Source organism: Nothobranchius furzeri, chromosome 1, assembly GCF_043380555.1.
Source record: "Nothobranchius furzeri strain GRZ-AD chromosome 1, NfurGRZ-RIMD1, whole genome shotgun sequence".
Classification (NCBI taxonomy): Eukaryota; Metazoa; Chordata; class Actinopteri; order Cyprinodontiformes; family Nothobranchiidae; genus Nothobranchius; species Nothobranchius furzeri.
The window spans coordinates 24,213,852-24,232,335 of NC_091741.1; positions in this window are offsets into that span (position 1 = coordinate 24,213,852).

The following is an 18,484-nucleotide window of genomic DNA, read 5'->3' on the forward strand; positions in this document are numbered from 1 at the left end:
GTCTGAGAACTGGAGTTCCACCTTGCTCAGAGGCTTGCTGGCGTATGCCACAACTCTCATGTCCTGATCGTGTTTCTGCTTCAAAGCAGCGCTCAGGCAGTGAGAGGAGAAAGTAGCCTCTATGTAGAACTCTTTATCCTTGTCTGGGTAAGCCAGACAGGGTGCGGACGCCAACTTCTGTTTTAGGAACTGGAAGGAGAGTTCTTGGGGTCTGTCCCACACGAAAGGTGTGTCGTTCCGAAGCAGCTCAGTGAGGGGCCTCGCTGTTTCAGCGTACTCCTCAATGAACTGCCTGGAGTAGTTGCAGACTCCGAGGAAGCTCCTGAGTTCAGTCAGATTAGCTGGGGCTTTGATGTCCTGAATGGCCCTAATGCGTCCTGCTTGGGGCTCGACTCCATTAGGGCCCACCAGCAGTCCAACATACTCCACTTTGGTTCTACACCACTGTCCTTTGAGAATCGCCAATTTAGCTCCGGCGTCAGCAAGCTGTTGCAGCACATGACGGAGCTCAGCCAGGTGCTCCTCGAAGGTTCGACTCCTCATCAAGATGTCATCGACATATATGAGGTTCCCTCTGGAAGCAGCATCTGACATGGCTTTGTGGAGGAAGATGTTGAACTCAGCAGGTGAGTTAGAGTAGCCAAAGGGGCAGCGGTTCCAAGTATATTGGCGATTTCCAAAGGAGAAAGCCAGTTTATACTGGTCCACCGGCTCAACCTTCATGGTCCAGAAGCCGTTGGCTACGTCAACCGTAGAGAAGAAACGAGCATCTCTGACTCTGGCTAGCTCTTGATCTAAATGGATCATAGGCCACCTGGAGAGAGGCACTTGTTTGTTCAATGCACGATAGTCTATGGTGAGACGCCATTTCCCAGTCGGTTTCAGAACCGGCCAGATGGGAGAGTTGTAAGTGGAGTTACACTCTCTGATGATGTTTTTCTCCTTCAGCTGATCGAGGATCTCCTGGATCGACTCATAAGCAGCGAGGGGAATCTTGTACTGACGTACAAAAGTAGGAGGGGCATTCGGGTTCGTCGGAATGCGAACCGTATGCAGGTTTGTGAGTCCACAGTCCAGGGAGTCCCTGGATAAGATGGACTGAAACTCATAGAACAGGCTTCTAAGCGCTGCTCTCTGCTCCTCTGACTCCAGAGCATCCGCTTTGTCAAGCTGCTGGCTGACTTCGGCCTCGAAGCCGTCATAAGGTTCAGAGGAGGGTCTCTGGTCTCCCGGGCTTTCAACCGGTGACTCAGAGGGTTGAGTATTTATTGCAAAAACCGTTAGACACTGACCGCCGTCAGTATCTAAGGTTGCACTGCAAATGGGTTCCTCAGGAAGGGCTTCATGCCGCTTGATGGTAATCATTTGTGAGGGGAAAGTACTGAATGTGTCTGCACCAACCTGTCGGTCGTTCAAGAACAACGGAAGTTGTCCGATCACGGGGACTGAAAGTTCGAAGTCATGGAATAAGCTATCTATCAGCATGCCCAAGGGCTTTCCTGCCGGCATGTGGATAGGACTCTGGGTCGGATTTTCGACCAACAAGTACGCAGAACGATTGTTCAGCTCCAAGAGTGGCATGCCACAGACAGCTAAGTTGAGCTCCAAGAAGTGTGGTGATGGCTGGAAGAAGACCTGTGTGCCTGGCAGCTTCTGATGCTTCATCAGAGTCAGACGAACAGGCACTCCTTTGACCAGTGGGGGCAGAACCGTGCTGGCCTCAACCACTGCACGGCAGGCCTGTGGAATGGTCTGACCGGACAGCAAGTGTTCAGGGCCTTCTGAGCGAGGCTCAGAGGATGGTGTGGCCCGGGCCCAAAGGACTTGATTGCAAGTGTCCAGCTGGGCACCTAGTCGAACCAGCAGATCTGCTCCAATGAGTGCAGGTGGATCAAGCTGTGGTATGATGCTGAATGTATGTGTGAGCTGTCTTGCTCCAAGCTGGATAGTCAGGGAGCAGACCTCTGGCGCTTTCAGGAGCCTCTGCGGCCAAGTAGCTGACAAGAGCCGATGGCTACATGTCACACTGACCAGAAGGGGGTCCTTCTGACGCAGGTGTTCAAACGTCTGCTGGCTGATGGCTGACTTTTCTGACCAAAGAGCAAGGCGAGCATCTGAGATGTGGGTGCAGTTGATGGTAAGACCACCAACTATGTGTGGTGCATATGGCTGCAGGCTGACGTTCTTCAGCGAGCAGAGAAAAGATGAATGTGTGTGGAGCGGAGTTCCAGGAGCGGTTTCGTGCCTTTGCAGGCGGACATCGTCTGTGGGAGCTGTAGGGAGGGGCATGACCTTGGAACAAGGGTTTTGCGGCTCACTTAGGCTGACTTCAAGAATGGAGGATGGTCGGCTGCTATCTGGGTTCCAGGGCTTAGGTGTTTCCACCTGGGCCCAAAGTTGACCATTCTGGCAGTTGATGAGGGGAGCTAGACGTTCAAGCAGGTCCTGACCAACGAGAAGTGGTTCAGTGTCTAGCTGGCAGACATAAAACGGGTGAACCAGAGTCATGTCTTGGAAGGTGATGTCCAGCCACGCCCGGTGAGTGATACACTCCCGGGTCTGGGTGTAGCTGGTGATTTTCAGGTCACAGGGTTCTACCTGGACTGGTTTCCCGAACGACTGCATGGTGTCAGACACGCAACGGAACAGTGTGGAGCACATCAGGGTGATTTCTGAGCCGGTATCCAGCAGAGCATCAACCTGTATGCATCCACCTATGTTGGTGTTACAGTACAAACGGCGAGCATGATCATGGTTTGTTAAGTCACCAAGGAACTTCAGAAATTTAGTATCAGGTTTCTCTGGGGGGTAGATTTCAGGAGACTCCTGTGATCTACCAGTAGTGTTCCCCCAGCTGATCAGGTAGGTCCTGGCCACGCTGGGGGGTTGAGCCACGCCTAGTCATGCGGACGTTGGCTCCAGGTCTGGCTTCTTAGAAGAAGACTTTGGTGCAGGGGTCTCATCTGCAGATCTCAGCTGTTCCTTCTGTTTAGCTAGGAACTGCTGAAACATCTCCTGGAGGTCGGCTTTGGTCAAGTACTCACCTGCGGACTTGCGTTCAGGACCTACCTGTAGGCGGCGCTCCTTAAACCTTCCACTGTTCCGACCTGCTTGCCGTTGGTTTTGGTTGGGCCACTTCCTGTCTGATTGTCCAGACCTAGGCGGCCAATCAGCACCCCCCTTCCCCTGTTGAGGAGATTGGGACTGCTCTCGCGGTTTAACAGGTCTAGGTTTAGCAGATTTTGGCTTAGTGGGTGGAGCTTCTGTGCCTTCGAGCTCCAAACGCGGCTCGGCGTCGGGAGCAAGGTGCATGACGCGGTGATGTGCGTCAGCCTTTTGGGGCTTTCCGCCGGCTTCCCAAGCCTGTTGAGCGTATCTCCTAATCTCCTGAGTTGGCAGTTTCTTCATCCGACAATACATTGAGACTTCGGAGCGAACACACTCGTGCAGGTTGTGAATGAACAGGGATCTGAAGGCAGGGTCTTCCTCGAGCCCAGGGCCGTTTCGACCTTGGAAATAAGCACTTTTGAGTCTGCGATAATACTCTCTGGGGGCTTCGTTCCTCCCGTGTTTGATGGAGAAGGCCCCCATTGCAGCTGACGCAGAGTCTGCATACGTGGCGTATTCATCTCTCAACGCTCGGCAGAGCGAGGAGTACCGATCACGAATGTCAGGTGGTAGAGTTTCCATGAAACCGTGCACCGTTCTAGATGTGGTTTTCCAAATTAGCTTGAGCTTTTCCCTTGAAGAGGGTGCTGGAAGATCAAGCAGACAACGTTCTATCTCCCTGAGATAATCGTCAACATTGGATTCATTGGTGTTAGGATCAAAGCGTTCTATATCTTTAGCTAGCGATTCAATTTGACGTACACGGAGCCCTGACTCGCGGTACGGCGCGTCATCCTCTGACTCTGACCCACGGTCTGTCTCAGAGGGCGCTGGATATCGCTGGTGTGCTCTGGGCTCCCAATGTTGACTCCTGGGGCCCAAATCGGGGTTCGGCATGCTGTAGTGGGCTGCTGGCACGTCACGTGGGTGTCTTGGGAGGTCCTCCTCCCGGGGCACGTCTGCGTAGTGCAGCCTGCGTCTTTCAACTGGGGCTTCTGCGTAATACACTTTGTCTGGGTACGGACTGGCGTATGATGCTTTGTCCTGCAGCTGGTTATCGGCATGCCGAGTACTGGAGTAGCTAGGATGGGTAGATGGTGGAGGTGCAGGTTGGGCTTGTGCATAACCCCAGCCGGCACCTTGCACCCTTCGTGGACTGGGGGAGCGGTCTAAATAGAGGTGCCGCTCAGCTGGTTGACTTCTCACTGATTGAGAAGGCCGTGAAGATGAGGGTGGTGGTCCAACCTGGGGTTCGAGGGCGAATTGCCCTCGGCCCCTAGATGGTCCTGAATGCCCTAGAGTGTGTGTAGGGAACGGGGCCGAAGATTGGGACGGATAAGCTTAATCTCTCCCCTGCGGCGTGCGTCCGTCCAGAGAGTCCCACACCACATACTGTTGATTATCGTATGGAGACGTATCAGGAGGTAGCCTACCTTTACGGCGGGACGGCGGTCCCTCGCTTCCTTGGGTGGAGGAAACCAATTGGTCTTTGGCGATCGTCCTGGGCGGACCCTGGTTGGCTTTGCCGGCTTGCTTTCGTACCGGCGTGGGAGAGCACTCTGGCTCAGCCTCAGAGTCACGGTGTTCCCCCCCTTCCCACTGTCTGTTGTCATCAGCAGAAGGGGGCGGGGTCTTCTCCCCATCTTCCCCAGAATCGGTGCTGTCTTCCTCCTCGTCATCCTTCTGCCTTCCATTTTGCTGCCTTTCAGCTAGCATGCTCTGGAGCTTCATGATCTCTCGATCATGTTGGAGTTCTCTCTGATAGAGGATCAAGGCTAACTTAGCTAAGTGAACCTGGATTGGTTTTGTACCATCCGGGTTTTCTATTTGATCAATTACAGCTTCTAGCTCGTCGCTACGCTGTTCTTCAGTGAAATCCCTGGAAGGGTAGTCGGGTTCTCGAGCAACCGCGACCAGTTTGGACAATATTTGTCCAGAAAGTAGGCCAGGTTCACATTTGTGGGCCGCAGCGCCACCTGGTTGCTGGGAGTTGGTCAGTTCACTACTCTGTCCCTCCATTTTAACAACCGAACCAAAAATAGCCTAGTAGAGCTTCTGCAGATAGCTCAAACTGCACCTTTTGGCAGCAAACTGCTAGCTTTGTAGCAGAAAAACACTAAATTAACCTTTGTGCGCACAGGTTTTAGCGTTTTAAATTGCACGGAATGCCGTGACTGACGCTTAAAATACTATTCCTTTCAGTATTTCAGCAAAAGCTGGTGCGTTGCCGTAGCAACGTCTTACAACACTTGCAGTGTTAAATGTGCTATTATTCCTTCAGAATATTAGCAAACAGGGTGTTATCAGTCTTTGAGTGAAGGTTTCAGTTAGTTATAATAGCCACTGTGAGTTAAAGTCGCTAAATTAGCAGTTAATTTTAGCCTAAAAGGGTTAGTCAGAATTACTTACACACTGCACCTTTAATGAAGAACTGAATTTTAACCTAAAAGGTTAACCAGAATTAATTACACGTTGCACCTTTAAGGAAAAACTGAATTTTAACCCAAAAGTCAACCAGAATTAATTTACACGTTGCACCTTTAAAGAAGCACTGAGTTACTGGTGAGAGTTCGATGCAGCTTCCTGCTCAGCGAAATCAGCACCACTCTGTTGCTGGTTCAAGGCTGAACAACTGATTATTTTTAATTCAAGCTCTTTGGATTTATTTGTTTGTTTGTGCCGGATAGAAATCTCTGTGTATCCAAGCCTCACACGGCCGCACCAATTAATGTTGGGGTTATTAGGAGCGAACAATTAGTAAGCTTCAACTTACTTTTGGATTCTTCAATAAATTCTGTAAATATGGGAATATTTACTGATTTATTAATTAATTAAGATATTCTTAGATATACGGGGCACCATTCCCCTTTAACCGGGGAAAAATTGAATCCAAAACTCTTATCAGTCTTTCTTAAAGTTCGTAGAATCCTTGGAGCAGAGACTTCTCTTCGACACAACAAAGCTACGGGAGACGAAAATCTGAATTTTATAACGTTTAATTAACAATTTGTCAAATGAATAAACAGTGGCATAAATGAATAATAACCATGTGATATAATAAAAGGATGTATATTCAAAATAATGTTCAAGGTGTTTTGTGTGTATGTATGTGTGTGTGTGTTTCTAAAATGGAGTCTGTATGCAAGATGGCTGACCCCTTTGTCTGGCTAAAGTGTGAGTGGCAACTTGCACTTTAACTTCCAAGGCACTTAGAATCATCAGTAACTTAACCTTAAATTCACTCAAAACATTTCAAAGGATCATGAAACAACACAAAGGATTAATCACGAATAATATCTTTTAGTTTAACCACGTGGCCAAGCAGAAAACATTTAAAGATACCAAACAATGATCAATAAGCAGTTTATTTATTCAAAATGACCCGAAGGACGAATTGGGAGCGAAAGAGGAAAACACGAAGCTACTTTTTAAGCAATAGCGCGGTTTTATTGCTTATTCTGGACTATAGAGCAAACGGGAGAAGAAAAGGAGAGAGAAAAATGAGTTTCCTGATCACCAGAGCAGCAAGGCGTCCCCAGCTGTTTGATTTGACGGTTCTCCGTTTTCTCCGCAGTTTTCAGCGTCATCCGTCGGTTTGATGCTTTCTCCGTTGTTTGGCGTTCTCCGGGAGTGTTCCTCCACGGGCTGGACACAAAGAGAACAAAGTTTCTTTTGGGCTGAGTTTGACAACTTACAGCGTCTCTGAGAGCTGAATGGAGCTCCGCTCGTTCCCAGTCAGGTCCCGATGATGGTGGAGTGGTTTCCAGCGGTTGCGTGGCTCAACTTGGGCACTTAGAGCTTCCGCGTGCTCAAGTTGTCGGAGCGTTCGACAAGCATGTCCTTACCGCCAGGTATCCTGGGCAAAAGAACGAGGTTTCTTTGTCTCTGCTGAAGATTTATGGTCTTAGTTCGCGGGAAAAGCTCCACGGCTTCCCGCACATGCGCAGAACGTGTTTCTGGTACTAGGCGGTGACATCACCCAATGCTTCTGTGTGCAAAGCATCATGGGAAATGAAGTTTCTTGGCGCTGATGTGATTATTTGCTTTTCAGAGCAATTTAAGCACAGTCATTTTGGAGAAAATCACTGCATAGTAATTTCCTCATGAGGTCAGACCCTCAACAGTGATCTGAACGTTTCATGATGATAGCTCTTTCCTAAGGGGGTAAAACCATGTCCCAAAGGTCACCGGATCTGGTGTCAATTAAAAGAAGTAGTCCAGTTACACATTTGTGGGCTTATAACTTGGCTTCTGAATGTCCTAGAGAGATCAGGTTTGTTTTAGTGTGCTCCAATCAACAGCCCCTACAACCACAAAAAGGAATGGAGTCATTAGCACTTATGGTTTGTAAATGGCACCCAGAATTATGTTGCACGAAGCACAATTTCACATCATTCTGGGTCCATTTGTGTGAAAACAAGGTCCAATCAGGCTGAAACGTTACAGGAAGGTAGAATCTATTGAGTTGTAAGTGATATGAACGTTTCAAGATGATCGCACATTCCTATAGGGGGTAAAACCATGTCCCAAAGGTCACCGGGCCTGGTGTCAATTTAAAGAAGTAGTCCAGTTACACATTTGTGGGCTTATAACTTGGCTTCTGAATGTCCTAGAGAGATCAGGTTTGTTTTAATGTACTCCAATCAACAGCCCCTACAACAACAAAAAGGAATGGAGTCAGTAGCACTTATGGTTTGTAAATGGCACCCAGAATTATGTTGCACGAAGCACTATTTCACATCATTCTGGGTTCATTTGTGTGAAAACAAGGTCCAATCAGGCTGAAACGCTACAAGAAGGTAGAATGTATTGAGTTGTAAGTGATCTGAACGTTTCATGATGATAGCTCTTTCCTAAGGGGGTCAAACCATGTCCCAAAGGTCACCGGATCTGGTGTTAATTTAAAGAAGTAGTCCAGTTACACATTTGTGGGCTTATAACTTGGCTTCTGAATGTCCTAGAGAGATCATGTTTGTTTTAGTGTACTCCAATCAACAGCCCCTATAACCACAAAAAGGAATGGAGTCATTAGCACTTATGGTTTGTAAATAGCACCCAGAATTATTTTGCACGAAGCACATTTTCACATCATTCTGGGTTCATTTGTGTGAAAACAAGGTCCAATCAGGCTGAAACGCTACAAGAAGGTAGAATCTATTGAGTTGTAAGTGATCTGAACGTTTCAAGATGATCACACATTCCTATAGGGGGTCAAACCATGCCCCAAAGGTCACCGGGCCTGGTGTCACTTTAAAGAAGTAGTCCAGTTACACCTTTGTGGGCTTATAACTTGGCTTCTGAATGTCCTAGAGAGGTTAGGTTTGTTTTAGTGTACTCCAATCAACAGCCCCTGCAACCACAAAAAGCAATGGAGTCATTAGAAGTTATGGTTTTTAAATGCCACCCAGAATTATGCTGCACTAAGTACAATTTCACATCATTCTGGGTTCATTTGTGTGAAAACAAGGTCCAATCAGGCTGAAACGTTACAGGAAGGTAGAATCTATTGAGTTGTAAGTGATCTGAACGTTTCATGATGATATCACTTTCCTAAGGGGGTCAAACCAAGTCCCAAAGGTCACCGGATCTGGTGTCAATTTAAAGAAGTAGTCCAGTTACACATTTGTGGGCTTATAACTTGGCTTCTGAATGTCCTAGAGAGATCAGGTTTGTTTTAATGTACTCCAACCACCAGCCCCTACAACCACAAAAAGGAATGGAGTCATTAGCACTTAAGGTTTGTAATTGGCACCCAGAATTATGTTGCACGAAGCACAATTTCACATCATTCTGGGTCCATTTGTGTGAAAACAATGTCCAATCAGGCTGAAACGTTACAAGAAGGTAGAATCTATTGAGTTGTAAGTGATCAGAACGTTTCATGATGATCGCAAATTCCTATAGGGGGAAAAACCATGTTCCAAAGGTCACCGGGCCTGGTGTCACTTTAAAGAAGTAGTCAAGTTACACCTTCGTGGGCTTATAACTTGGCTTCTGAATGTCCTAGAGAGGTTAGGTTTGTTTTAGTGTACTCCAATCAACAGCCCCTATCACCACAAAAAGGAATGGAGTCATTAGCACTTATGGTTTGTAAATGGCACCCAGAATTATGTTGCACGAAGCACAATTTCACATCATTCTGGGTCCATTTGTGTGAAAACAAGGTCCAATTAGGCTGAAACGTTACAGGAAGGTAGAATCTATTGAGTTGTAAGTGATCTGAACGTTTAATGATGATAGCTCTTTCCTAAGGGGGTCAAACCATGTCCCAAAGGTCACCGGATCTGGTGTCAATTTAAAGAAGTAGTACAGTTACACATTTGTGGGCTTATAACTTGGCTTCTGAATGTCCTAGAGAGATCAGGTTTGTTTTAGTGTACTCCAATCAACAGCCCCTACAACCTCAAAAAGGAATGGAGTCATTAGCACTTAAGGTTTGTAAATGGCACCCAGAATTATGTTGCACAAAGCACAATTTCACATCATTCTGGGTCCATTTGTGTGAAAACAAGGTCCAATCAGGCTGAAACGCTACAAGAAAGTAGAATCTATTCAGTTGTAAGTGATCTGAACGTTTCATGATGATAGCTCTTTCCTAAGGGGGTAAAACCATGTCCCAAAGGTCACCGGGCCTGGTGTCACTTTAAAGAAGTAGTCCAGTTACACCTTTGTGGGCTTATAACTTGGCTTCTGAGTGTCCTAGAGAGGTTAGGTTTGTTTTAGTGTACTCCAATCAACAGCCCCTACAACCACAAAAAGGAATGGAGTCATTAGCACTTATGGTTTGTAAATGGCACCCAGAATTATGTTGCACGAAGCACAATTTCACATCATTCTGGGTTCATTTGTGTGAAAACAAGGTCCAATCAGGCTGAAATGTTACAGGAAGGTAGAATCTATTGAGTTGTAAGTGATCTGAACGTTTCATGATGATAGCACTTTCCTAAGGGGGTCAAACCATGTCCCAAAGGTCACCGGATCTGTTGTTAATTTAAAGAAGTAGTCCAGTTACACATTTGTGGGCTTATAACTTGGCTTCTGAATGTCCTAGAGAGATCAGGTTTGTTTTAATGTACTCCAATCAACAGCCCCTACAACCACAAAAAGGAATGGAGTAATTAGCACTTATGGTTTGTAAATGGCACCCAGAATTATGTTGCACGAAGCACAATTTCAAATCATTCTGGGTCCATTTGTGTGAAAACAAGGTCCAATTAGGCTGAAACGTTACAGGAAGGTAGAATCTATTGAGTTGTAAGTGATCTGAACGTTTCATGATGATAGCTCTTTCCTAAGGGGGTCAAACCATGTCCCAAAGGTCACTGGATCTGGTGTTAATTTAAAGAAGTAGTACAGTTACACATTTGTGGGCTTATAACTTGGCTTCTGAATGTCCTAGAGAGATCAGGTTTGTTTTAGTGTACTCCAATCAACAGCCCCTACAACCACAAAAAGGAATGGAGTCATTAGCACTTATGGTTTGTAAATGGCACCCAGAATTATGTTGCACGAAGCACAATTTCACATCATTCTGGGTCCATTTGTGTGAAAACAAGGCCCAATCAGGCTGAAACATTAGAGGAAGGTAGAATCTATTGAGTTGTAAGTGATCTGAACGTTTCATGATGATAGCGCTTTCCTAAGGGGGTCAAACCATGTCCCAAAGGTCACCGGATCTGGTGTCAATTTAACGACGTAGTTCAGTTACACATTTGTGGGCTTATAACTTGGCTTCTGAATGTCCTAGAGAGATCAGGTTTTTTTTAGTGTACTCCAATGAACAGCCCCTACAAACACAAAAAGGAATGGAGTCATTAGCACTTATGGTTTGTAAATGGCACCCAGAATTATGTTGCACGAAGCACAATTTCACATCATTCTGGGTCCATTTGTGTGAAAACAAGGTCCAATCAGGCTGAAACGTTACAGGAAGGTAGAATCTATTGAGTTGTAAGTGATCTGAACGTTTCATGATGATAGCACTTTCCTAAGGGGGTCAAACCATGTCCCAAAGGTCACCGGATCTGGTGTAAATTTAAAGAATTAGTTCAGTTACACATTTGTGGGCTTATAACTTGGCTTCTGAATGTCCTAGAGAGATCAGGTTTGTTTTAGTGTACTCCAATCAACAGCCCCTACAACCACAAACAGGAATGGAGTCATTAGCACTTAAGGTTTGTAAATGGCACCCAGAATTATGTTGCACGAAGCACAATTTCACATCATTCTGGGTTCATTTGTGTGAAAACAAGGTCCAATCAGGCTGAAATGTTACAGGAAGGTAGAATCTATTGAGTTGTAAGTGATCTGAACGTTTCATGATGATAGCACTTTCCTAAGGGGGTCAAACCATGTCCCAAAGGTTACCGGGCCTGGTGTCACTTTAAAGAAGTAGTCCAGTTACACCTTTGAGGGCTTATAGCTTGGCTTCTGAATGTCCTAGAGAGATCAGGTTTGTTTTAGTGTACTCCAATCAACAGCCCCTACAACCTCAAAAAGGAATGGAGTCATTAGCACTTATGGTTTTTAAATGGCACCCAGAATTATGTTGCACGAAGCATAATTTCACATCATTCTGGGTTCATTTGTGTGAAAACAAGGTCCATGCAGACTGAAATGCTACAAGAAGGTAGAATCTATTGAGTTGTAACTGATCTGAGCGTTTCATGATGATAGCTCTTTCCTAAGGGGGTCAAACCATGTACCAAAGGTCACCGGATCTGGTGTCAATTTAAAGAAGTAGTCCAGTTACACATTTGTGGGCTTATAACTTGGCTTCTGAATGTCCTAGAGAGATCAGGTTTGTTTTAGTGTACTCCAATCAACAGCCCCTACAACCACAAAAAGGAATGGAGTCATTAGCACTTATGGTTTGTAAATGGCACCCAGAATTATGTTGCACGAAGCACAATTTCACATCATTCTGGGTCCATTTGTGTGAAAACAAGGTCCAATTAGGCTGAAACGTTACAGGAAGGTAGAATCCATTGAGTTGTAAGTGATCTGAACGTTTCATGATGATCACACATTCCTATAGGGGGTCAAACCATGTCCCAAAGGTCACCGGATCTGGTGTCAATTTAAAGAAGTAGTACAGTTACACATTTGTGGGCTTATAACTTGGCTTCTGAATGTCCTAGAGAGATCAGGTTTGTTTTAGTGTACTCCAATCAACAGCCCCTACAACCTCAAAAAGGAATGGAGTCATTAGCACTTAAGGTTTGTAAATGGCACCCAGAGTTATGTTGCACGAAGCACAATTTCACATCATTCTGGGTCCATTTGTGTGAAAACAAGGTCCAATCAGGCTGAAACGCTACAAGAAGGTAGAATCTATTCAGTTGTAAGTGATCTGAACGTTTCATGATGATAGCTCTTTCCTAAGGGGGTAAAACCATGTCCCAAAGGTCACCGGGCCTGGTGTCACTTTAAAGAAGTAGTCCAGTTACACCTTTGTGGGCTTATAACTTGGCTTCTGAATGTCCTAGAGAGGTTAGGTTTGTTTTAGTGTACTCCAATCAACAGCCCCTACAACCACAAAAAGGAATGGAGTCATTAGCACTTATGGTTTGCAAATGGCACCCAGAATTATGTTGCACGAAGCACAATTTCACATCATTCTGGGTTCATTTGTGTGAAAACAAGGTCCAATCAGGCTGAAACGTTACAGGAAGTTAGAATCTATTGAGTTGTAAGTGATCTGAACGTTTCATGATGATAGCACTTTCCTAAGGGGGTCAAACCATGTCCCAAAGGTCACCGGATCTGTTGTCAATTTAAAGAAGTAGTCCAGTTACACATTTGTGGGCTTATAACTTGGCTTCTGAATGTCCTAGAGAGATCAGGTTTGTTTTAATGTACTCCAATCAACAGCCCCTACAACCACAAAAAGGAATGGAGTCATTAGCACTTATGGTTTGTAAAGGGCACCCAGAATTATGTTGCACGAAGCACAATTTCACATCATTCTGGGTCCATTTGTGTGAAAACAAGGTCCAATTAGGCTGAAACGTTACAGGAAGGTAGAATCTATTGAGTTGTGAGTGATCTGAACGTTTCATGATGATAGCTCTTTCCTAAGGGGGTCAAACTATGTCCCAAAGGTCACCGGATCTGGTGTCAATTTAAAGTAGTACAGTTACACATTTGTGGGCTTATAACTTGGCTTCTGAATGTCCTAGAGAGATCAGGTTTGTTTTAGTGTACTCCAATCAACAGCCCCTACAACCACAAAAAGGAATGGAGTCATTAGCACTTATGGTTTGTAAATGGCACCCAGAATTATGTTGCACGAAGCACAATTTCACATCATTCTGGGTCCATTTGTGTGAAAACAAGGTCCAATCAGGCTGAAACGTTACAGGAAGGTAGAATCTATTGAGTTGTAAGTGATCTGAACGTTTCATGATGATAGCGCTTTCCTAAGGGGGTCAAACCATGTCCCAAAGGTCACCGGATCTGGTGTCAATTTAAAGAAGTAGTTCAGTTACACATTTGTGGGCTTATAACTTGGCTTCTGAATGTCCTAGAGAGATCAGGTTTGTTTTAGTGTACTCCAATCAACAGCCCCTACAACCACAAAAAGGAATGGAGTCATTAGCACTTATGGTTTGTAAATGGCACCCGGAATTATGTTGCACGAAGCACAATTTCACATCATTCTGGGTCCATTTGTGTGAAAACAAGGTCCAATCAGGCTGAAACGTTACAGGAAGGTAGAATCTATTGAGTTGTAAGTGATCTGAACGTTTCATGATGATAGCACTTTCCTAAGGGGGTCAAACCATGTCCCAAAGTTCACCGGATCTGGTGTCAATTTAAAGAAGTAGTTCAGTTACACATTTGTGGGCTTATAACTTGGCTTCTGAATGTCCTAGAGAGATCAGGTTTGTTTTAGTGTACTCCAATCAACAGCCCCTACAACCACAAAAAGGAATGGAGTCATTAGCACTTAAGGTTTGTAAATGGCACCCAGAATTATGTTGCACGAAGCACAATTTCACATCATTCTGGGTTCATTTGTGTGAAAACAAGGTCCAATCAGGCTGAAATGTTACAGGAAGGTAGAATCTATTGAGTTGTAAGTGATCTGAACGTTTCATGATGATAGCACTTTCATAAGGGGGTCAAACCATGTCCCAAAGGTCACCGGGCCTGGTGTCACTTTAAAGTAGTCCAGTTACACCTTTGAGGGCTTATAGCTTGGATTCTGAATGTCCTAGAGAGATCAGGTTTGTTTTAGCATACTCCAATCAACAGCCCCTACAACCAGAAAAAGGAATGGAGTCATTAGCACTTATGGTTTTTAAATGACACCCAGAATTATGTTGCACGAAGCACAATTTCACATCATTCTGGGTTCATTTGTGTGAAAATAAGGTCCAATCAGGCTGAAACGTTATAGGAAGGTGAAATCTATTGAGTTGTAAGTGATCTGAACGTTTCAAGATTATCGCACATTCCTATAGGGGGTCAAACCATGTCCCAAAGGTCACTGGGCCTGGTGTCACTTTAAAGAAGCAGTCCAGTTACACCTTTGTGGGCTTATAACTTGGCTTCTGAATGTCCTAGAGAGGTTAGGTTTGTTTTAGTGTTCTCCAATCAACAGCCCCTAGCACTTATGGTTTGTAAATGGCACCCGGAATTATGTTGCACGAAGCACAATTTCACATCATGCTGGGTTCATTTGTGTGAAAACAAGGTCCATTAAGGCTGAAACGTTACAGGAAGGTAGAATCTATTGAGTTGTAAGTGATCTGAACGTTTCATGATGATAGCACTTTCCTAAGGGGGTCAAACCATGTCCCAAAGGTCACCGGATCTGGTGTCAATTTAAAGAAGTAGTCCAGTTACACATTTGTGGGCTTATAACTTGGCTTCTAAATGTCCTAGAGAGATCAGGTTTGTTTTAATGTCCTCCAACCAACAGCCCCTACAACCACAAAAAGGAATGGAGTCATTAGCACTTATGTTTTGTAAATGGCACCCGGAATTATGCTGCACGAAGCACAATTTCACATCATTCTGGGTTCATTTGTGTGAAAACAAGGTCCAATCAGGCTGAAACGCTACAGGAAGGTAGAATCTATTGAGTTGTAAGTGATCTGAACGTTTCATGATGATCGCACATTCCTATAGGGGGTCAAACCATGTCCCAAAGGTCACCGGATCTGGTGTCAATTTAAAGAAGTAGTCCATTTACACCTTTGAGGGCTTATAACTTGGCTTCTGAATGTCCTAGAGAGATCAGGTTTGTTTTAATGTACTCCAACCAACAGCCCCTACAACCACAAAAAGGAATGGAGTCATTAGCACTTATGGTTTTTAAATGGCACCCAGAATTATGTTGCACGAAGCACAATTTCACATCATTCTGGGTTCATTTGTGTGAAAACAAGGTCCAATCAGGCTGAAATGTTACAGGAAGGTAGAATCTATTGAGTTGTAAGTGATCTGAACGTTTCATGATGATAGCACTTTCCTGAGGGGGGCAAACCATGTCCGAAAGGTCCCCGGATCTGGTGTCAATTTAAAGAAGTAGTCCAGTTACACCTTTGTGGGCTTATAACTTGGCTTCTGAATGTCCTAGAGAGATCAGGTTTGTTTTAGTATACTCCAATCAACAGCCCCTACAACAACAAAAAGGAATGGAGTCATTAGCACTTATGGTTTTTAAATGGCACCCAGAATTATGTTGCACGAAGCACAATTTCACATCATTCTGGGTTCATTTGTGTGAAAACAAGGTCCAATCAGGCTGAAACGTTACAGGAAGGTAAAATCAATTGAGTTGTAAGTGATCTGAACGTTTCAAGATGATCGCACATTCCTATAGGGGGTCAAACCATGTCCCAAAGGTCACCGGGCCTGGTGTCACTTTAAAGAAGCAGTCCAGTTACACCTTTGTGGGCTTATAACTTGGCTTCTGAATGTCCTAGAGAGGTTAGGCTTGTTTTAGTGTTCTCCAATCAACAGCCCCTACAACCAAAAAAAGGAATGGAGTCATTAGCACTTATGGTTTGTAAATGGCACCCAGAATTATGTTGCACGAAGCACAATTTCACATCATTCTGGGTCCATTTGTGTGAAAACAAGGTCCAATCAGGCTGAAACGTTACAAGAAGGTAGAATCTATTGAGTTGTAAGTGATCTGAACGTTTCATGATGATCGCACATTCCTATAGGGGGTCAAACCATGTCCCAAAGGTCACCGGATCTGGTGTCAATTTAAAGAAGTAGTCCAGTTACACATTTGTGGGCTTATAACTTGGCTTCTGAATGTCCTAGAGAGATCAGGTTTGTTTTAATGTACTCCAACCAACAGCCCCTACAACCACAAAAAGGAATGGAGTCATTAGCACTTATGGTTTGTAAATGGCACCCAGAATTATGCTGCACTAAGCACAATTTCACATCATTCTGGGTTCATTTGTGTGAAAACAAGGTCCAATCAGGCTGAAACGTTACAAGAAGGTAGAATCTATTGAGTTGTAAGTGATCTGAACGTTTCATGATGATCGCACATTCCTATAGGGGGTCAAACCATGTCCCAAAGGTCACCGGGCCTGGTGTCACTTTAAAGAAGTAGTCCATTTACAGCTTTGAGGGCTTATAACTTGGCTTCTGAATGACCTAGAGAGATCAGGTTTGTTTTAGTGTACTCCAAACAACAGCCCCTACAACCTCAAAAAGAAATGGAGTCATTAGCACTTATGGTTTTTAAATGGCACCCAGAATTATGTTGCACGAAGCACAATTTCACATCATTCTGGGTTCTTTTGTGTGAAAACAAGGTCCAATAAGGCTGAAATGTTACAGGAAGGCAGAATCTATTGAGTTGTAAGTGATCTGAACGTTTCATGATGATAGCACTTTCCTAAGGGGGTCAAACCATGTCCCAAAGGTCACCGGATCTGGTGTCAATTTAAAGAAGTAGTCCAGTTACACATTTGTGGGCTTATAACTTGGCTTCTGAATGTCCTAGAGAGATCAGGTTTGTTTTAATGTACTCCAACCAACAGCCCCTACAACCAGAAAAAGGAATGGAGTCATTAGCACTTATGGTTTGTAAATGGCACCCAGAATTATGTTGCACGAAGCACAATTTCACATCATTCTGGGTCCATTTGTGTGAAAACAAGGTCCAATAAGGCTGAAACGTTACAGGAAGGTAGAATCTATTGAGTTGTAAGTGATCTGAACGTTTCATGATGATAGCGCTTTCCTAAGGGGGTCAAACCATGTCCCAAAGGTCACCGGATCTGGTGTCAATTTAAAGTAGTTCAGTTACACATTTGTGGGCTTATAACTTTGCTTCTGAATGTCCTAGAGAGATCAGGTTTGTTTTAGTGTACTCCAATCAACAGCCCCTACAACCACAAAAAGGAATTGAGTCATTAGCACTTAAGGTTTGTAAATGGCACCCAGAATTATGTTGCACGAAGCACAATTTCACATCATTCTGGGTTCATTTGTGTGAAAACAAGGTCCAATCAGGCTGAAATATTACAGGAAGGTAGAATCTATTGAGTTGTAAGTGATCTGAAATTTTCATGATGATAGCACTTTCCTAAGGGGGTCAAACCATGTCCCAAAGGTCACCGGGCCTGGTGTCACTTTAAAGAAGTAGTCCAGTTACACCTTTGAGGGCTTATAACTTGGCTTCTGAATGTCCTAGAGAGGTTAGGTTTGTTTTAGTGTTCTCCAATCAACAGCCCCTACAACCACAAAAAGGAATGGAGACATTAGCACTTATGGTTTGTAAATGGCACCCAGAATTATGTTGCACGAAGCACAATTTCACATCATTCTGGGTTCATTTGTGTGAAAACAAGGTCCAATAAGGCTGAAACGTTACAGGAAGGTAGAATCTATTGAGTTGTAAGCGATCTGAACGTTTCATGATGATAGCACTTTCCTAAGGGGGTCAAACCATGTCCCAAAGGTCACCGGATCTGGTGTCAATTTAAAGAAGTAGTCCAGTTACACATTTGTGGGCTTATAACTTGGCTTCTGAATGTCCTAGAGAGATCAGGTTTGTTTTAGTGTACTCCAATCAACAGCCCCTACAACCTCAAAAAGAAATGGAGTCATTAGCACTTATGGTTTTTAAATGGCACCCAGAATTATGTTGCACGAAGCACAATTTCACATCATTCTGGGTTCATTTGTGTGAAAACAAGGTCCAATCAGGCTGAAACATTACAGGAAGGTAAAATCTATTGAGTTGTATGCGATCTGAACGTTTCATGATGATAGCACTTTCCTAAGGGGGTCAAACCATGTCCCAAAGGTCACCGGATCTGTTGTCAATTTAAAGAAGTAGTCCAGTTACACATTTGTGGGCTTATAACTTGGCTTCTGAATGTCCGAGAGA